This window comes from Lissotriton vulgaris, chromosome 1_2, assembly GCF_964263255.1.
Source record: "Lissotriton vulgaris chromosome 1_2, aLisVul1.2, whole genome shotgun sequence".
Classification (NCBI taxonomy): domain Eukaryota; kingdom Metazoa; phylum Chordata; class Amphibia; order Caudata; family Salamandridae; genus Lissotriton; species Lissotriton vulgaris.
This window is the reverse complement of record NC_141686.1, coordinates 349,978,790-349,984,789: the sequence shown is the minus strand read 5'-3', so window position 1 is coordinate 349,984,789 and position 6,000 is coordinate 349,978,790. Positions and strand designations below refer to the sequence as shown.

At 46.2% G+C, this 6,000-nt stretch overlaps 1 protein-coding gene across 1 annotated transcript in view; it reads left to right on the top strand.

Moving 5' to 3' along the window:
* Window positions 1–2,713: 2,713 nt before the first annotated feature.
* Window positions 2,714–6,000, top strand: part of LOC147736765 (uncharacterized) — a 63,627-nt gene continuing 60,340 nt past the window's right edge. Inside the window, exon 1 of the mRNA XM_086953471.1 lies at window positions 2,714–2,799. The gene's annotated coding sequence lies outside the window, so the exon portion shown is untranslated. The remainder of the gene's footprint in view (window positions 2,800–6,000) is intronic.

The window sequence follows — 6,000 nt, the reverse complement described above, 5'->3', positions numbered from 1 at the left end:
GACGGAGACTGCTCTGATTAAGGCAGCGGATGACGTCAGATCCATCCGAGATGCTGGGGGCACAGCAGTCTTGGTACTGCTTGATTTGTCGGCGGCCTTCGACACGGTCGATCATGTTACTTTGATCGACCGTGTCAAAAACATGGGTGTCCAGAGGAATGCCAGCAAACTTCTGGCTTCTTTTCTGACTGATAGAACCCAGGTGGTCACAATGGGCCCTTTTCACTCGTCCACCCTGTCTCTGCCATGTGGAGTACCTCAAGGCTCATCCCTAAGTCCGACACTTTTCAACATCTATGTGTCGGACTTAGCCAATGTCATTCGGGCTTATGGGATGAGCCTTACCTCCTATGCAGATGACACACAGCTGGTCCTAGCTATTAAGAACAACGGCCACAAAATAGCGGAAGATCTTAAATCAGGCATGGTAGCAATTGGGAGTTGGATGGCCTCCAATTGTTTAAAGTTAAATTCCGATAAGACGGAAGTATTCATCTTAGGACCACTAACTCCTGAGTGGTCGTCCAATTGGTGGCCATCGTCACTAGGCCCCCCTCCCGAGCCTGTTAGCAAGGTGAGGAATTTGGGTGTCATTTTTGATGACCGTCTTACTTTTCACCCACACGCCACCAGATCACCTCCTCAGCCTTCTATAAATTGAGACTTATTAAAAAAATTCTCCCTTTTCTTCACACAGCTGGTAAAACCCTGGTCACTTCCCTTGTGCTGCCCACCTTGGACTATTGCAATGCATTGTTCCTCAATGCACAAGAGGGAGTCTTAAATAAATTGCAAATAATACAGAACTCAGCTGCCAGGCTTCTGGGAAAAATTCCCAAACATCAATCTGCCTCGAACACCATCAAAGAGTTACACTGGCTATCCATCAGAAACAGAATAAAGTTTAAGACTCTATGCATTGTGTACAAGGCTTTGCATAATCTAGGACCAGCCTATCTCGTCCACAATCTGATTCCTTATTGTCCGTCCAGAACATTACGTTCCTCAAGTCTAATCGATCTTGTGGTTCCCCGCACTAAAACTGTCTCATGGGGTGAGAGAAGATTTCTGGTGTCAGCTCCAAAGCTGTGGAACACTCTGCCCCACTTGATCAAAGCCAGCCCTTCTCTCTGGTCGTTTCGTAAGCAACTCAAGACCTGGCTTTTTAATCAATAGATCTCGCTTCCTCCTCCTAGGTTAAATACTACAGATACTCAGCGCCGAGACGCCCACGGGCCTTTGTTCGCGCTTTAAAAATATCAAAATCAAATCAAATCATCAAACAAATCCTACCTTGCAATTGTAACTTGTATTCTGTAGTAGGGGATCTCTGTGTATAGTCCTAATCTAGTGAATAGTCCCGCCCATGTGCGTGGACCCCAGCAATCAAAAATAATCTCTTAAGTTGTCAAAATCATGCAGAAACTGCAAAGACACTTAAGGGAGAATTTAAAGACAAATAATGCAGCCTATATCCACAGGCTACACTGTCCAGTGCTTCAACTAGAAATTCCACCAAATAACACCACACATAAGACAGACAGCCCAGTTTCTACCAAGAGAAACTTGCCTCTACCATTAAAAAGACTCTGGAATGATAGAGAGGAAGGCATGGACAGACAAGCCCCATAGGCTGCCATTATGTGGCTTAAACAGGATACTGTGCCTTTAAGGAAACCTTCCAGAAGCTTCTCCCAGTATCCCAGAATGCATAGCAGGTCCAACTTACTTTCAGTTCTTTTTTCCGGCTCCTGCTTACAGGACCCTGGCATTGAGCTCTCCCTTGTTTCAAGGGTTTATTGCATATTTTGGCACTTTTGTGTTTTAAAAGTGTTAAAGTTTACTTTCTTGGTGTTCTCTTTCTCTTCTGTGTGCTGATTCAGGTATTTTAGGGCTCTAAAATGCCTGGACTCTTTGATAAGTGTCCAGCATGTGGGAGGAAGAAGGCCAAGAGTGATCCCCATGATGTCTGCATTGTCTGCCTCCCTGAAGATCATGTCCCTGAGGACTGTGACATCTGCCATCAGTTTACTGCTCGGACTCTGAGGGACAGAGTGAAGATCAGGCTTTCTGGCCTTGAGGAGAGGCGTCTGCAGGCTGCAGGTGGGTCTGGGCAGTCTGGGAAGGTTCCCTCTGCCTCTGCTGAGGCCTCTGGGGGGCTCCCCAGGGGCAGGAAGTCCAGCCGGCGGTCCCGGTCTCCATCGACGTCGATGGCATCGACGACGTCAAGAGGGATGACGGCGGTGTGCTCCCCTTCTCCCCGGGGCTCCGGGTCGAGACGACGTGACGACTCGACGTCGAAGGTACTAAACACTAAATCTAATCTAAACCATAATGCACATTCTCCTGTACATATCTAGTTAGCGTCTAATTACTTGGTTTCTGTGTACTAAACGCTGACCGGTGCACTAAGACCTTCTATAGCAGTTTCAGTCACTGCTGTGTTATCCTTGAGCATTTGTTTCATTACACAGTCTCATCGACAATTATAATGTTTTCTTTACATTTACAAACAATTTCAATACTTTCTTAACATATTTTGTATTTAACAACCATGTTTGAATCTTATTCGTGGCAAAACAACAAACTACAATGTCATTGCTGTACTGTTCCAAAAATCGGAATTGTCTTTACTAATGCTTAATGTTGTTGTGCTTTGTTGCTAAGTAACTTGTTTATTACTGTTTTGCAGGGGGCGGAAGTCCGTGGAAGAAGCCAAACCGAAAATCAAGACAAAAGATGCTGGTGTCCGGGAAGAAGTGAAAGATACTCTGGAACCGGCGGAGAAGGCCAGGACAGGTAGGCGGAATCCAATTCTGGGGACCGGGAGTTGAAGCAGGCTAGCGGGAGCGAAGAAGGAGAAAGGCGGGGTATCCGGGCGGGCCACAGCAGCAGAGAAGGAACGCTCGCGGTGACGCTGGAACAAAAAGCGAAGCGTCACCGCATGTGAGGGCACTGTTTATATAGTCTCTGTCTGGGCGTAGGCTTCTTTGCATGTGTAATGGAAAAAACGTTATTGTCAGCCTCGAACGTGAGGCAGGGCCGATAGAACAATCCCAGATACAAACAAGCATTGCTAATTGCAAACCCAAGGATACAAACAAGCCTTGCTATTTGCAAAAGAAATAAACCTGCAATGCTAAACAACAAACAATGCTATACTCAATTGTTGGGTTACACAGACATAGTATGCAATAAGGGAGAACTCAGCTTACAGGGGAAACTCAGCCTACAGCAGCATATGCACCCATGACACTTTCCTATACCGCTTAAGCATGACATGTTTTCAAGACTTCTTGCACCGATGTCCACACAATGTTTCCCTTGAGCTTCTGGCATCCCATATTTCAGGGTTAGGATGTATTCTAGTAAAGGACTTCCGCCTGTTATTACCTGTACCCAGCCATGAGCCTAACTGGGCAATGCTGGCCATCTACAAGTACGCTATATACAGTTATTCAGTGTTACCTGCTAATTTGATCTCTTTTTTATGGCTTAATGAAAAGGCTATGTGGTGTGGTCCGAATTAATTACTTTCCATACCAATTAATTCATGCTTCAGCTGTTCACACTTTTCGCCGGGTAGCAGCTAATTGCCTCCGGGCTGCATGCCCTTTCTTTCCCTACACAATAGAGGCTAAATCGTTGTTTTTTTAAAATTTATTTTTTTACATGTGAACATTAAAGAACCTGTAGAGAAAACTATTTCTGCTTAACATGTACTCAGCTATCATTTTTGCCCTTTTTGATTACCACATTGTCAACTCGACACTCCATCCATGTGAAATTGCTTCTGTTGTATACACATTGGTGCCTTTTGTTTTGGAAGCACCAGTATTTAGCCATACCATTGAAATTTTTCGCTGCTTATATTTCCCTCTTCTTTTTTTTTTTTTTCCCATCTGCCGTTGGCCCCCACTGTGCGTTTGCGTCGTAGTAGGTCCATACCTACCATACCTACACTTGATCCTCCTTTTCAGGACATGTGTGCCTGCGAGCCACCACAGACTCACTTCAACTACCTCAGATCCCATCCACTGCGGTGTGTCCTTACTGCATATTCGCATCTGTTATGGTGAATTGGCGCTAGCACGGCATCTGTGACCCAGCATGTGCTCTCCCATGGTCTGGATAAAGGGGCACTATCTTGGTAGCACCTTGCAGCGAACAATCCGGCCCAATGACAAGCCAACTCTGACGCTGGACACCATATTCCCCTGTTGCCAAAGTCGGCCAACCTGCAACATACGCCACACCCTGTCTGTTAACCTACCATCTCCCGCCCATGGTAGCTCTTAAAACCCCCACTTATGGCAATGCGCCTGGCAGCAGTGGTGCATACGCTTGCTACCGTACCCCCCAGTGCTGTCTTGGTGGTGTTCCTTACACTTTCAAGCCTGCTGCCCGTCCTGCTGTGTTACTTGCTTATTGTTCCAGTCCCGGACCCAGGACCCTCTGCCACTGGTGTCCCTGAGGCCTTTGCCCCTTGGATATCCACCGGCTGGTGTGGAGTGGTCAGTTCTCCTTCTGCCAGGACATCTGGGCGCTCTCCCCATCCAGAATTCTGCTAAATCCCAAAGGTGGGTGTTGTCAGTGGTCCAGCCTGTTCATTCCTGCAGCCGACAGGTTGTCAGAGGACTTGTAAGTAGATGCCTGTTCTTCTCCTCATGCCACCTATGTTCTCCTGGACATGTATGTCACTGTGCTCGATGTTGTGGCGCGTGTCACCTCCTCTTCTGGTGTGTGGGTTGACCTGCCACACCTCTTCTCATCTTCCTGGACGTTGTTGTTTCTGGTGGTGTAGTGTAGTTCCTATTTTCCCAATAGGCCCTGCGCATTGGAATAACATAAACAGTAGTATCGACGTAGAAGTGCGGGTCTTCCAGGTCTCTACTGACTATGCTAAACTTAATTGGGGTTGTTACCAACTAGCTCAGAGGTCACTGGAAACTTTCTTCTCTGAATAGGAAGTGATCAGCTTCCCTGGTACAGACAAGAAGGGATTCAGTTTTCCAACAACCGTGCAACATGACAACTTTGCTCCTCAGATCAAGAGTCGATCTCTAGGGTCGTGTGAAACAATAGACAGTTATTTTACTCAGTCAGGTTGGTGCAGATTACTTTCACAATATGTAGAGAATAGAGAGACGGGCGTTTGTCAATAAAGGGTAACATTTATTGAACAGTCTTTCTTCTCGTACAAGAGAAATGAATTGCCACAATTGCAAGACTTGTTATTATAAAAAGTACGTACAGTAAGATAAGTATTGTGAAATAATACTGTAAAAGCATTGATATGGTTTCTTAGCCATACAATGGTTTAAAATGAATAAAACATATATACAGTCATATATACATTAGGCTAAAATACTCAACTGGTGCTTCTAACTACGCCTACCCCAGTGTGCCTGACCTAAGCCTAACACGTGGAAGGGGAGTAAGTAAGTAGCTTTAAGTTAAGTTGGTTTTGCCAAGGTTTGCTTCAAGAATTCTCTCTAAGGGTTTAGTCAACACCATACCTCTGGAATAGAATGATGGAGGTCTGGTATCTCCTTCAGGGAACTCGATATCCCAGTCACTCGCAAGAGTGGCTTGGAAACGCCGGAGCTGGATTTCTCTGCAGGAGAAAGACGGCGTCTCTTCTCAGCGCGTCGAGGAGGAGGAGGAGGGGCAGCGTCCACAGGCAGCTTGCATCTGCTGGGCTCTTGTAGGGGACGGCTGTTCAGCTCCTAAGTTCACCACACCATCGTTCGCTAGTTAGCAGCGATAGCAGTAGCGATAGCAGCTATGGTATCATCAGCATGATAGCTTCTTCAGCAGCAGCGAGATAGCTGGCAGCTTGCAGCTAACGACAGCGATGGCATTGAGGCAGCTAGCGTTTGCTTAAGGCAACGTTGGTAATATTTATACCTGAAAGGTGCCTTGTTTGACGTAAGTTGTTGGACATAAGACGTCAATAAAGATGTCACTAGGAAGTGATCGTCTATCAGTGCTCATTCG